The sequence below is a fragment of the Sinohyriopsis cumingii genome, chromosome 5 (assembly GCF_028554795.1).
Source record: "Sinohyriopsis cumingii isolate HCF-2022 chromosome 5, ASM2855479v2, whole genome shotgun sequence".
Classification (NCBI taxonomy): domain Eukaryota; kingdom Metazoa; phylum Mollusca; class Bivalvia; order Unionida; family Unionidae; genus Sinohyriopsis; species Sinohyriopsis cumingii.
The window spans coordinates 117,328,140-117,343,434 of record NC_142965.1 but is presented as its reverse complement, the minus strand read 5'-3'; positions in this window follow the sequence as shown (position 1 = coordinate 117,343,434).

Genomic DNA, 15,295 nt, shown 5'->3' with positions numbered 1-15,295 from the left:
TCAAAAAACACAGGCTGCCTTTTATAAGCGAGGGCGTGAGCTACCGAGTGACCTAAAAAAGAATCCCGCTAGACTTCCATAAAACAGATGGGGGGGGAGGCTGTGCTGTTTAATGGCCGAATCCTCCATTTATTATCGAGTCAAGAAATTTTTTCAATAAACATCTTTTTCTGATGAAGTTGTTCGTTATTCTCTATAAATTACAATAATTTCTAAAATGTCCAATATCTGAAAGATCGATAACATGATTGCAGCTGATTTCAGCAAGCAAACATGGTTCACAGAAATGTTTATGTGTCACGGCTCTTTGGTTTGTTGATTAGTCTGTTTAGCAGCAGAGGGGGCGAATCCGACATTTTGTCCAATCGTTATTTTGCTTAATTATTACTTTCTGCACTCAACGGATCCGGTGTAGTCGGCGCTGGTAAAAAAAAAACGACGACGTCGTTGGGGGATCGTCGCGTCGTCATTTGGTTTAATTAACACCTTCTGCGCGTCGATCCCCAGTGTCGTCAGCGTCCGGTAAGCACATCGACGACCGCGTCGATGTCATCGCCCCCTCTGCTGCTAAGAAGTTATTTACAATGAAAATTATTTACAACTAACCGAATATTTGGTCAAGTCCGATACGATATCGTGTGCGAGGATCATGTAAATTTATCGTTACGAATCCATGTGGGGTCGACTGAGCATGACTAAAAAAGTTTCGAAAAACATTAAAGTCCATGTCACCGCCGCACCATGTCTGCCAAATATTTCGTAGCGTGTGTGTATCAACGCCGTTGAACACAGCAAGAATATTACAGTTGTCTCTAATTACTTTTGGAATCTGAGTGTATCGTTGAGTGACATATATCACGTCAGTGTTTTTATGCCTGCCTCTGGAAAATATCCTAGCTGGGTTTTTTTGATTATCTAACATAACATCATCGTACACGACTAGATTGTTAACGTCGCCATCAATATCATCAATACCCGGTGCATCATTGATATCCGTAATAAACTCAATAACATTTTTTTTAGCGATCGCTGATGCATTCTCGTTGAAATCTTTCAACACCTCGTAGCATCGTTGATCATCTACGCTAGGAGCAACCAAATACAACTTATCCCACTTCATCCATCTCATTATTAAATTGAGTAACAATTGCGTCTTGCCGGATCCAGATGGTCCGATGATAATCATCCGGATCGAGTTTGGTAACGCTGCAACATGCTTAACTGGTTCTCTTGTTTTAGTCGCCGAAAAATCAATTATATTCATATCTCTATACATAAATTATGGATCTATATTGTGTGAAGTGCAGAGTGCGTACTGGCACAAATGATATGACAACCGTTACAACAAGGAATAATAGATCGGCGCTTACTGGCAAGTGTGTACAATGCGGTACAAAGAAATTTAGATTTATTTCTATTAGACCCGGAGATGTTTTAAAAAAAAGCGAGGAGGTGACATCGCAGCCAAATTGGCAAAACTCCCCGGAACACCGTGGGCAAAGTATTCAGGAGAAAAGCACCTCCCAGGATATAGCTACTGTGGCCCCGGAACACGATTAGATATCAGACTCGATGATCAAAATCAGCCGCGACCCGGTGAGTATCCAATAAACGCTATCGATAAGGCGTGTCATGCTCATGATGTTGCTTACAAAAGTAGCGATCTGCAACAGCGTCATATCGCGGATGTAAAATTAATTCACGCATTAAATGCTATTCCTGATAAATCCGTCAAAGAAAAATTGGCCTCATGGTTGGTAAAATCGGCTATGAAAGGTAAATTAATGATGGGCGCTGGTAATTAATAACAACATGAAATCCATCTATTATTCTCCGAGAGGATACTGGAAGGGGAAGGCCGCAATTGGTAAGCTTGCAAGTGCTGCAAAGGTAACAAAGGCCACTGCGGCTAATTGGTTATCCAAACAGGCTATATGGCAAATCTATCTACCACCGCCTAAACAAATCAACTTCTCGCGCTTTGATGTCAGCGTACCTAATGAAGTTCATCAGGCTGATATACTATTTTTGCCGCATGACAACGGTTACAAATACGCGCTAACCGTAGTTGATGTTGCGAGTCGATACAAACAAGCGGAGCCGTTAAAAACAAAGTCGGCAACTGAAGTAGCCGCTGCGTTTGAAAGAATTTATCGAAGAGGCCCTCTGCGCTGGCCAAATCTATTACAAGTTGATCCCGGTAGTGAATTTCGCGGCGCTGTTTTATCAACGCTGAAACATCATAGCGTCGCGATACGACGAGGTCATACTGCGCTACATCGTGATCAGGCAATTGTTGAACGATTCAATCGGACTCTCGCTGAACGGTTATTTGGATATCAATACGCGAAGGAATTCATCCAAGAAAAACGATCTCGTGAATGGGTTAAAAGGTTGCCAGGTGTAATTGCAGCGTTAAATAACGAGATTACCCGAGCAATCAACATGAAGCCCAGCGACGCGATTAAATACGAGTATATACCCGGAAGATCAAAAATAGATAGCGTTTCCAAGCCGATTCTCGGCGATGTCACTGTCAAATATCTGTATGAACCAGGAGAGCTTGAAGGCGGTAAAAAAAGAGCTACTGATCCTATTTGGAGTGTTACCACACATAACATATCAACGATAACACGATCAACTGGTAGACCACCGATCTATAGACTGGATTCAACTGCTCCTCAGCGCGGATTTACACGCGAGCAACTACAAGTGATACCTGACGATACTCAATTACCCCCGCGTGGTCTTAACTAGCGCCGTTGCGTCTATTGCACTCAAGACAGGTCAACCTCACATTGTTTTTGACATGACCGAGACTGTTATCGATCCTATCCACGGTAAATTGGCGAGTGTCTTTATCCGAATAACGCCAACTCATTATACAATTGCAACTCGCGCAGTGATTATTCTGTTGTTGTCGTAGCGAGATTATTAATTCGGCATCAATATCAAAACGCCGCTGTTTTTTTTTATCCTGTTGGCGGTAACCCGAGAGTTTTCTATCAATGACGCTTGCATCGATGGTGACTTTGTCGCCGGCTTCGTCGGTGGCTTCGTCAATAACAATTCTTCGAAGCTGATTTATCCTTCGTACTCTGGACACTGCAAGATAGACTAGATTCGACCATTCGATGCGATTATCAACTATCCAAACAATTGTGTCCGTGATGGTTAGTCCCTGCGAGGAATGTATTGTTGTTGCGTATCCTAGCGTCCATGGGGATTTATCAGCACGTAGCGCGTCCTGGACGACGCTGATATCAACGAGCACAATATCATTCAGCACGAGAATTTGTTTTTTTGTCCCCGACGCTGTCGGGGCTGGAATTTCAACTTCAATGTTCTGCCGCCGTGTGTCAGCGGGTCTATAACATAACGGCACTGGACGCGTTGGAAACTTTTCCTTATGCAACGTAAACAACTTCCGCTGAAGTGTGTCTCTGACTATCTTTCTACTCGCTACAATCAAATCGTTTGGTCTCCATGTTTCCCAGAATTCATTCAACGGCGTTTCCGGAATCACCTCGCGGATTATTTCACACTGAACTCTATCCGGCTGTAATCTGATTAGTTTTTTAACCTCGCGCAGTTGTTCATCAAGTGCTCGGTAATCAGTATCGGTTTCTTCATAATAGTCTACGAACCCGCTCAACCACTCATGTGGACCCTCGCCGACAAATGGTGGTGGTTGGCCATGGTCGCCACACATGATCACCGCTGTATTCGCGCGCAGCAGCCACTCAAGAAACATTTGTAAAGTATCTAACGAAACAGTACATATTTCGTCCCAGATGATAACCTCAGGAATAAATTTTTCACCCATTCGATCAGGAGTCCACTCACCGCTGCTGTATCGAAAAAAGCTGTGATAAGTAACGGCGTCAACATTTCGTTGTTTTATCTCTCGCGCTAGTCTATGGGTCGGTGTAAGCACGATTATACTTGCCCGCGTTCGAAATAATTCAATTGCCCGAGTCGTCTTTCCTGACCCGCCACAGCCGCTTAAATAAACCGTCTTGTGTCTACAAATTGGATCAGAACACGATGGTGCATTAGACCATTCTGACAATTTATCACCGCGTAAGTAGTTGTTCTCAACGGTGACATCTGCTGACGGGGAATAATCGCGTCGTATTTCATTTTTAATTCTCCATGTACCCCAACTCTCGTCCGGACTAGTAAACTCGGCTACGTTTTCCTTATACGCTACGTCAACATAAAACGAATCAACGGCTACTCTAACCGCGGTATCGGGGAATCTATTTATCATCGAGAATAAATTGATAGCGGCATAACCCAGCATAGACGCCCTCAAATGTGGATACGCCGGGCTGTCTCCGTCGCTGTAGGTAACAACTGTACCCAACCTTGTTCCATTGGACAAGAAAGCTGTTTTGCAGTTCACGTATCTATTTTTTGCCACTGCGTCCTTGATTACGAAATCATATTCTGCGTCATCTATAATCAGCCGTGAGCAATATCGTTTGTAGTCGTGGTTTTTTCCACCTTGTGTAAACTTACCAATTATTCTTCTACCGAGATCTTTTGCTTCTCTGTTTCGTTGGTTAAATATCCTCCTGGACCATTCGATGATATATTCCTCGTCGGCATCAATGTTTTTTCTGGACTCGTCAATTATGCTATCTAGACGCTCCGGTTCTGGTAACCAGACTTCAGTCTGCGCCCGGTATGATATAATCGCGTCACTGACAATCAACGAAACTAGCATGCTACAATCAATCATATACCGTAGCAGCGCTATTGGCAGCCACTTCTTTTCAGCCATGTGTCTACCGATCCAAATATAGCAACAGCGATGGAGTCCTGCCGCGAATTCAAATGATACTATGCGAGCGAATCCGGTTAAATCAAAATCAGGCAGTGGTCCATTAATAGCAACACGAGTCATTTCATGTCTGGGGTGTCCAAATCGTTTGAAATACTCAGCGGCGGATCCATACCCGAGAAAACTCGCTGGATAACAGGCAACCATATCAACCGAGATCATAGCGTCGCGGCTGTATTCAGTGTTCCATAGTCCACCGTGATAGTATTCCAAACAACTGGATTGTACATCCGGCAGAAATTCCTTGCGCGTTGGTCTCCACGCATTTTTCCTTGCTGCAACATGAGCTACAACCGATGGAATCGTAAAACAATTTGTTAGCAGTTGTTCATCATGCTCTTCAAATTCCATTGCGGTTTTTTTCATCCTGTTGTGAAATGCTTCAGTGCGATATAATTCGCCGTTTGGTCTTACAAACTGATCAAAGGTATCCGCATCGTTTTCAGCGCTGCGAAGTAACCACACTGATACAGGGTCGTTTTTACACAAGTAGGCAATAGCATCAAATAGTTTCCTCTCCGCGAGAAAACCGTCCTCTCCTAAAAATTCCCCCGGGATATACTTTACTGTTCTATCCCGTGGAAATATTGTGATCGCGGGCGTCCATGCGTGTTCGTTATGATCAATAATTTTGATTGGGGCCCCATTTGATTTGTACTTTGATTCGTATAATACTTCACCGGTTATCGTTGTAACGGTTATTGGAAATCTCAACGACGTTTCTAATCTCGCTATGTCGCTGATGGTCGCTCCACGCTCTTTTACGGTTAGTTCCCACTGGTTGATTTTGCTACGTCGTAAATCAGTCAATTTGTTTCCTCGACATGCATTTGTAAAATGTTCTATTATTCGTTCTGCTACACAATTTATCCCCGTTGACTGTTTCATCGGTTTCAGTTTTCCGATATCAGGTTTCTTATTTAACGGGTATATTCCATAAACAACTGCTGTTTCAGGATACGCTCGTTCATAGTATGGTCTATCAATTCCGGTTAACAACCCCGGCTTGGAGTCGCGGCTGACAGTGACTGTTTTCTTGTCGCTGAGAACTGGTTCAAATTTATCACGTATGATCCAATCGCCTGATTTCACCCGGACAATGAATTTTACTCTGAAGAAATACCTTTTACCGTCAAGTTGTGATATTATCATTGCTGCGCGGTTGTCGCTCATGGTAGCATCAACAACGCCATCAATTCGAAATGTTGACCAACTATGAGATGCACCATCACGTTTGAATTCATCGATACAATCGCGTATTTTATTCAACAGGGTTCTATCGTTTATTAACGCTTTTGGTGTGTCCTTGAGGACTCTATCGAGATTGAACTTAATATTTTTCCGGGGCTTAATTACTGCTAATCTCTCGAACTCATCCATATAATTAAAACAAGTATTTAAATGAAAGAATATAGTATAATGAATAAATGCAAATGGTTGATGATTGGGTCGACAACCCCGTGCAATAAATCATGTAGAGGTGAATTCTGCGGATATCATTTACAAAGCGTTCGTAATGGCTCTCTTGGCCCCCTACCGTGCTTGGTTTGCCACGTCGGTGTAAGAGGAAAATCGCAGTTGTGTATCAATTGTGGCGGAAAGCGATACAGGGAACTAAAACGCTATTATGACAAGCGAATTAAAAACGCCGTCATTGACCCCACCGCAGACTTCGTCATCAAAACTCCTCAGGACTACATTGCAAGGTTTATAATTAAACCAAATAATAAATTAGACAAGTAGTATTATTATACAAATGGACCAAGAGTTCAGACCTCACCCTGTGTTTGTTAATTACGAGGCATCTCGCGACGGTATTGTTAGAAACCGCAGACTGAAGAAGCCGGTTGGTACCGTAAATAATCACGGATACTTGCGATTTAATGCTGGGAAAAAAATCTGTCTTATTCACAGGATGGTGTATGAAGCGTTTAACGGACTGATCAACGACGGTCTCGTTATTGATCACATTGATGGATGTCCTCAAAATAACAGACTGTGTAATCTAAGAGCTGTTACACCGAGTCAAAATTCCAAATTTGGAAAAACAGGAGGGATGAGAAAGGCAAAACCCGTAAAGTCATTTGATACAATAACGCACGAGGAAAAAATATTTCGCTCTATGAATGCGGCTGGTAAATACTTCGATATTTGTAGTAAATCAGTTCTAGATGTTGCGGAGAATATAACTAAAACAGCGATCTCAAAAAAGACGGGTCACAGAATTCGATTTTCATATATAACATCAAAGGGAGATAACTCGTTTTGTGATAGCGTCGCATGACAAGAGTTATGTCCCTTGAAGTCCAATTAATGTTGCGATTAATTAATCATTTTACGATGAAAACTAATGAAATACACGCTATTATCTAACAGCTGTATTCTTTTTTTTAATGTTTTATTTGAGTATTTGGTTTCATTTAAATGCCGTGAAACACCATTAATAAGTATTTAAGGGTTTAACGATTCAAGGGAATTCAAATTAACACACACCTTGTGACTGACGCCGCTGTATTAGTCACTTTATATACAAGATGACTCGTTATAAGCCTGGGGCTTTCGAAAGCCAATTCAACTAATCAAAACTAACCCACGCTCTTGACCCGGGCGTGTGGTTGTCTTTTGTTCACAATCATGCAACCGGGTTAATTTAATTGGGTTGCTTTTGATTGGTTGAATTGGCCGTAGAGTTCCGCCCCGCCGTTTTATGTTTGTGCTGTCTTGTGCCGTCCCATCATCCATCAATCATTTCATCCTTAATTAAGTACATGTAGTGATGTCCCCCAAGCATATCTTCTGGGCGGTCTACGATGACGTTTGTCACCCTAGGCCTCCCTCCCGGAGATGTATGCTTTGGGGTTCCAAGATGTGAATGTCCTTAATTAAGTATATGTGTATGCCTGTAATCTGCCACAACACTCGAGTGGAGATTTACGGCATTGTACCGTCTATGTATGCCTGTAATCTGCCACAACACTCGAGTGGAGATTTACGGCATTGTACTGTCCATACAAAAAACGGGGTCAAAAATGACCCCCAATAATTTTATTAAATTTTAACTTAAAATTTATTAAAATTTTTGATATTAGAAATAAGATGTTTTATAAGAATAATGAATATCGAAGACATCAATAATATATTAACTGAGATTTCAAAATTAAAAAATCAAGGAATTGAATTATCTGATGGTCTCGACAGTGAAAAAATATTATCCGATTATGAGATTATTAACGAACAGTCGAAACGGGGGCGTTTTACCCTGGCCCGCGAGTACTTTTTTATAAAACGATTACAACATACGATTAATGAGAACCTGTACCACAATGACGCAAATGCATTCATTGGACTATTCACTGCCGTTGAAATAATACGAAAAAAACTCGGACGTGTTTATGAACGACGCCGGGAGATTTCTAGTAAGATCAAAAACATTAGAAGGATTATAGACGAAAACTCCGTGGAGCCCCCGATGGTACACTCAGCGGAAAATTAGAAAATTGCGGATCAATTTACAATAATGGTAGGTGAATCACTTACTACTCGGCTAGCCAGAGAGCGGCTAGCAGCGCTTAAAAAGTTTATACCGTTACGAGACAGGGTGAGAGAGAAACTTCAAACGCGACAACAAATGCAAACCGATTTTACTGTTGGAAGCGAACAACTCTTTGCCCCGGTAACTAAAGCGACTAAGGATGTTACAGCGGCAACTGTACCCGTTCTTGGTGCGCTTGAAAAGATAGCGGCAGAGACAAAACAAACAAAAAGGTCTTTAGAAACACTCCCTGCAAAAATAGCGGCTGCTACAACACGGAGGCCACCACCACTCGCTATAACCGAACCACAAGAACCTTATGTTACAATGGCCGACGAGGAAGAATTAGGTGCTACTGCGAAAGAACCAGAAGAAGAAATACCCGAAGAAACACCCGAAGAAACATCGAAAGAAAAAAAGAAAGAGGGAAATATACCCCGTAATGTTCTTAAAAAGTCCGCAATAGATCAAATTAGAGACATCGACGACGATGAAGAATTAGTTAATTTTGTTGCTACAACATCAACTAAGAGCATTCGAGATGAGTATATCAATGAAGGTTACAAGAAAAAAATAACCTCGACGGAGAACTGGGCAAGAATAGTGTATTTAGCGAGTAAACATAGAGAAGCATTACCACATCGTGGTGATCCCGATTACGATAAATTCCTCGAGAAAGTTAAGAGTAGAACACCAAAAAAAGGAAAAGGATACCCTGTTGGTAAAGAATCCTACGGCGTTACCTGCCCTAATAGTGTTCTCAGTGATATATCACGGCTGGAAGTACTAATTGGAGGAAAACGAGCCGGAAATAACTCTACGGAAATAATCAATGAGGCTGCTGATATTTGCAAGCGGTTATTTGCAGGCGGTATCATAGACATTAATACATATCGAACGCTCATAGACGAACTCGTGGATGATTAATTGGAAAACTGGTGTTTTTAATAAGGATGATCATACACTACAACCATGATAAACCAGTACTCGTCTACGTGGTAAACTCGCGATTGCCTATTTACCGCGCGTACTATGGAGATGGTCTCGGTAGCACCATTGTGGGGTTATTTACAAGAATGGCTCCAAAAGTAGCGCCGTTAGCCAAACAATTAGGAATGAAGGCTATTGATGTTATTCGTGATAAGGGTATTAGTGCCATTGGAGATGTTGCCGGAAGGGCGTTTTCTGCCGCACGAGACAAACTAATGTCGTTGGTAAAATCCAGGAGAAAAAAACAGAAACCACCGGTAATGCCATCAACGACAGTGATGCCTGCAAATGTCAGTAAAGTAATAAATAACGCCGTGGAAGAAAAATTAGAGTCGTTGGCGACGACTTCGCCATCCGCCGATGCGGCAACCAACGCGCTCATGAACGCGATAGCGTGGAGTGGTTTAAATTCAAAGAATTTACGACGAAAAAATCGCAATTGAAAACATCAACATGATAAATAATAGAATGTTTGCGCGTACCGCTGATCCCGCGTTTGATATGGACGCCCCAGTGCGCAGGGATGATTCTGTCCGTGATTATCAATATTATTCTTATTATGCAGCGCAACCCGACCTACGATCGCGAATTGAACTTCAAGTCCAAGATACCAGTAAATATTTTTTGCCGTGTGAAGCGTTTATCGAAATCGAGGGAGAACTCGTGACAAATGCCGCCGATAATGCACCATACGCAGATGACCATCGTGTTCGAGTTGGCTTCGTCAACAACGGTATCATGGCGTTATTTGAGAGCGCCAGATATCTTATTGACGGGCGAGAAATTGAATCAATAGAACGCGAGGTTGATGTTGCGACGACGATAATTGGGCTAGCAAGATACTCGGATGATTATACAAGATCGGCGGGCCCATCTATAATGTTCGCAAAGGACTCCACCGATAACGCTGATCATATTCAGTACATTAACGTGCTGGTGGAAAGAGATACTTCAGTTCCTAATCAAACTGAAGCAAACAACCCAGACCGCAGAACAAGACCGGGTGCTGAGTTCAATATCATAAAAAGTACTAACGATAATTTTAATCTAGGGTTTGCAACACGAATAGGAATGTTGCAAGGGCCACGCCGAAAGTTTTCATGCGCGATTCCACTCCATCACATATTTGGATTCTGCAGAAATGTTAGAAAAGTTGTCTATGGGGCTAAGCATACAATCGCGCTGACGCGAAGGGGCGATGATAACAATGCAATATGGCGTGCTGCTGGCGTCGCTGCCGGTAAAGTCATTTTAACTAAAATGGCATTGTGGATGCCGGTGCTGACTCCATCAGTTACCACGGAAGCACGATTGTTAGCATTTATGGAACAGGGAGGGAAATCGTTGTTGAGTTGGCTAGCGGTAACAACTGATGCTAAAGAGGATAACGTCGCCGATACGTTTACATGGCACCTAGCATCAAAACAGGGTGTTTCAGCCCCGCGTCATATATTCATAGCGCTACAGAATAGGAATCGATTGGGTAATCAAGAACACAGCCATATGATATTTGATCAATTAGGAGTCAGGGATGTTTCGCTGAGAATAAACGGACAACAGGAACCATCCGAGGATATACAGCTTAATTACGGTGACAACCATATCGCACGTGTGTATCATCGATTGCTGTCATATATGGGTCGTGATCAAAACGTCGACACCGGTTTGCAAATATCACAACTTGATTTTAAAAAACTGTATCCGATTTATTATTTTTCGCTGGAACATCTTGATTTAACGAGACAATCCGTCGTTGATATACACTTCCGAGCTCATATAGCCCCGGGTAATGTTAATTATAGAGCGGTCGCTGTCATTCTCAGCGATAAATCAATGCTGCTAGAAGGTGTTGGTGGACGAATGAGAATCGTTGATGCGCCAGTGGAAAACATGTAATTGAAAGCACAAAACGCGTTTACAATAAATGTCGTATAGTGTCGTCAGTGTAGAGTTGACTGATGGTCAAGTCAGGAAATTACGATCAAAGTCGGCTAAACAATGTGGAACCACAATAACGCTGAAGCCGTCACAGATGGCGGGTGGTAATCATAAGATATCGTTGACGGCGCGTCAAATAAAACATTTCAATGATGCGATGAAGAATAAAAAGGGTGTTCAAATAGATTTTTCAGCCGCAGCAATTAAAAACATGGAAAAGACCGGTGGGATATTTCCGCTGTTAGCTGCGATTCCAGCGTTGATTGCCGCGGCCGCACCAGCAGTGGCTAAGGCGGCGGCGTTAGGAGCCGTTGGTACCGCGGCGGGGATGGCATTGAAGAAGGCAACCGGGAAAGGCTACAAAAAAAAACGACCCGTGGCCGGAAAGGGTCTAAGACTACCGGGAACCCCGTATTCATGGTACTCGGGAAAGGGTCTAAGACTACCGGGAACCGTTTATTAACTCCAATGTCTAATTTTGATTTAATAGACGCCGCAAACGCGCTAGCGATAAAAAACTTCAGAGGTGTTTTTATGAGGGATCAATTACCGGCGGCCCCAAGGAATACTGAAACAGGCATAATTAACCTCGATGGGTCCTCCGGAGCGGGAACTCATTGGGTTGCATACGCGATTGATCCGCGTGCAATCGTCTATTTTGATTCATACGGGTTAGCCCCGCCGAAAGAGTTCATGCGGTATATCCGGGCGTGTTCAGCCCGGGTTTTTTATTCCACGCTGCCAACACAGCAATTAAGTGACCCACCGATATGTGGCCGCGAGGTATTGAACGTACTCGCGGCGATTTCATCATCGCGGAAACCACCTCATGTGGTTGTAAACGAATACACTAGTGGGGTCGTAGAAGCTCAACGGATTTTAGAGAATAACATTTACAATAACGATGATTGATATTTGGGGACGACCGGTTTCGGCGCTGAAAAAACCCACGGAAACGGCCGCCACCGATGACATAAAAAAACTAATTGAGGATGAAATCGCTGATACGTTGAATTTAACAAGTGTTGACCCAGGTGAAATAGTTGTGTTTCAAGACCGCCAGGGTAAATTGAAATCCAGTAATGTGTCGCTGAATGACGTTTTAATACGACAGCGTGATGCCGCCGAGAACGCTATCGCGCTGTATACCAGCGACGGACGACTCAAACCGGGTGAAGATATATCGATGATAGATGGAAAAATAAGTATACTTGGCGACAGTTATATAACCATGTCGAATTCGTTAAAAGGTTTACGTGGTGAATTTAACTTTCATGGAGAACAGTTCAGGTCGATGATAACGCACGTCAGCGAAATGCGACACATTGTCAATAGTTTTTTTCGGGGACCCCCGACGGCAGACGAACCAAATCTTGTAATAATAAAAAATGCTATTTCGGAACTTACGGCGATGTCGGCCAATTTACCCCCGTTGCGAAAAAATGTTAACAGGATCGATGACAACTTTGATAAATTCTTTGGTAAAAAAAATACCAAGCCGGATGAGATTACAATAACTATAAATGATATCATTGCGTATGGACAGGAAATAAAAACAATCAAAACTGATGTTGCAACAAACAAAAGGAGTGTAGACGCGCATGAACGGGAAATAGAAATAATCGGCGCTAATGTTGCAACGATCATAAATAATGTAGACTCGCATGGACGGAAAATAGAAACAATCAAAACTGATGTTACGACGATCATAAATAATATGGACGCGCATATACAGGAAATAGGAATAATCAAAACTGATATTGAAGCGAACAAAAAGAGTGTGGACGCGCATACACAGGAAATAGGAACAATCAAAACTGATGTCGAAGCGAACAAAAAAAATGTAGACGCGTATTGGCGGGGAATAGGATTAATTAAAACTGATGTTGCAGCGAATAAAAAAGGTATAGACGTACATACATATGAAATAGAAACAATCAAACTTGATGTTGCAGCGAACAAAAAAAGCATGACCGAGAATACACGGGAAATAGAAACAATCAAAACTAATGTTGCAGCGAATAAAAAAGGTATAGACGTACATACATATGAAATAGAAACAATCAAACTTGATGTTGCAGCGAACAAAAAAAGCATGACCGAGAATACACGGGAAATAGAAACAATCAAAACTAATGTTGCAGCGAACAAGAATAATATAGATGCGAGTTGGCGGGGAGTAGGAATAGTTATAACTGATGTTGAAGCGATTAAAGACAGACTACCGAGAATGGCAGAGCAACTCGAAAAAATAAAAATCCCTCATGAGAACATCATCAACACAGTATACACAATTCGGCATGGATCATTCGATTGGACTCCTACACAGAATACAGTAAATATCACCGCAACTGTTAAGGGCATTTATCGATTGACACTGATTTCAATGATGCAGTTTAATATATTATCGTCGAGTTCATCCGGGTTTAACAATACAATATCAACAATTATAGACAAGAACGCAACTGAAAAGTTTACAATTTATGCCGTTGATAGAAATCTAGCCGGGGCGAACATTACATGGTATGTGGAATTTGTAGCGAATCTAAGTAATTAAAAACACTAGTTCTTTTAAAATAAAAATGACCACCAAGGAAATTGAATCAGAGGTATCACCGACATCACATCAATATCGATTCGATACCGCAAAAGAATTCTCCGCGAATTTGAAAACGCTTTCCGAACAATACCGTATAAAAATAAAAAAATACCGCAGAAAAATAACCGCCATCGACGCGGTCGTGTACTCGGTATCGGGTATAGTAGCTGGCGCCGGTGTTATTTTATCCACAATGACCACGATAGCCCCGATCGCTGTTCCAATCGCTGTCTCCGCGATGACAACAGTTGCTGGAGTTGCCAACGCAATCACTAGGAAGATATCATCGTGTTTTCAAAAAAAACTCAACGAGTATACAGTAAAACATCAAATAGTATCCGACGCGTACTCGAAATTATCCGGGTTGATCTCGTTGTCAATTGATAATTTGTTCGTATCCGATGTTGAATTCTCCACAATGGTCCAGTTGTATAGCTCCGCGATGTCAAAAATCGAGGATTTTCAACTGGAAGCCGGAACCACCTGGTTGCTGAAATTAGACACTAAAGACAACGAATAATAATAATGTCGCTGAACCCCGAAGGGTTTCAATTACTTCAGCGGATCGCGGAGAACACCACTCCGGTACAAACAAATATGATATCAATAACGTCAACGAAACCCGAATTCAGTGTGAACTTCCCGTCGCCGGTTCCAGTGAAGGAAATAGCGCTGGCAAAATTGCGAGTATATCACAGTTGGCCTAATATTCGAGCGGACGCATTTAACGGACAACAACCTAATAACTCGCTGGTTTTTACACGGAAAAATAAACCCGATGGGACCCCAGACTGGGAGGAGGTTACAATACCAACTGGGTCATACCAAATAGAGCAAATCAATAAAGAATTTCAACGCAGAATAAAATCGATCACAGGAAAGGAATCAAAAATCGCTATTACGGTTCATGAACCGACGTTATCATCGACGATTGAAATAAGCACACCGGGGTATATGGTTGATATTTATAACAGTTCAATAAGAACCATACTAGGATGGCCTAAGAATCCACCCGCGGATTTGCACACAAATGTGCAATCGTATCATGAGATTAATCCCAGTTATCTGAATGATTTGTCTATTATAAGAAACACGTTATTACCCAGCGAGTTTATATTTCAAGACAGGAATACCATGCAATGGTTTTTTCCGTATAAGAAAACTCCTGAATTGTCAGCCAAGGTCACAGTTCGTTTAGATGATATCACTGGTGCGTTTGCCGAGATTAATCATTATTACCAATTACAACTAGAACAGCTACGAGAGACAAAAGCACAAAAACATGTTGAGGTGTTAAATCAACTTATATCAGACATGGAATATATCAATGAACGAATCGTTAAAGTAATATCCGATAGCAGCGATGATAATAAACAAAAATTCCTAA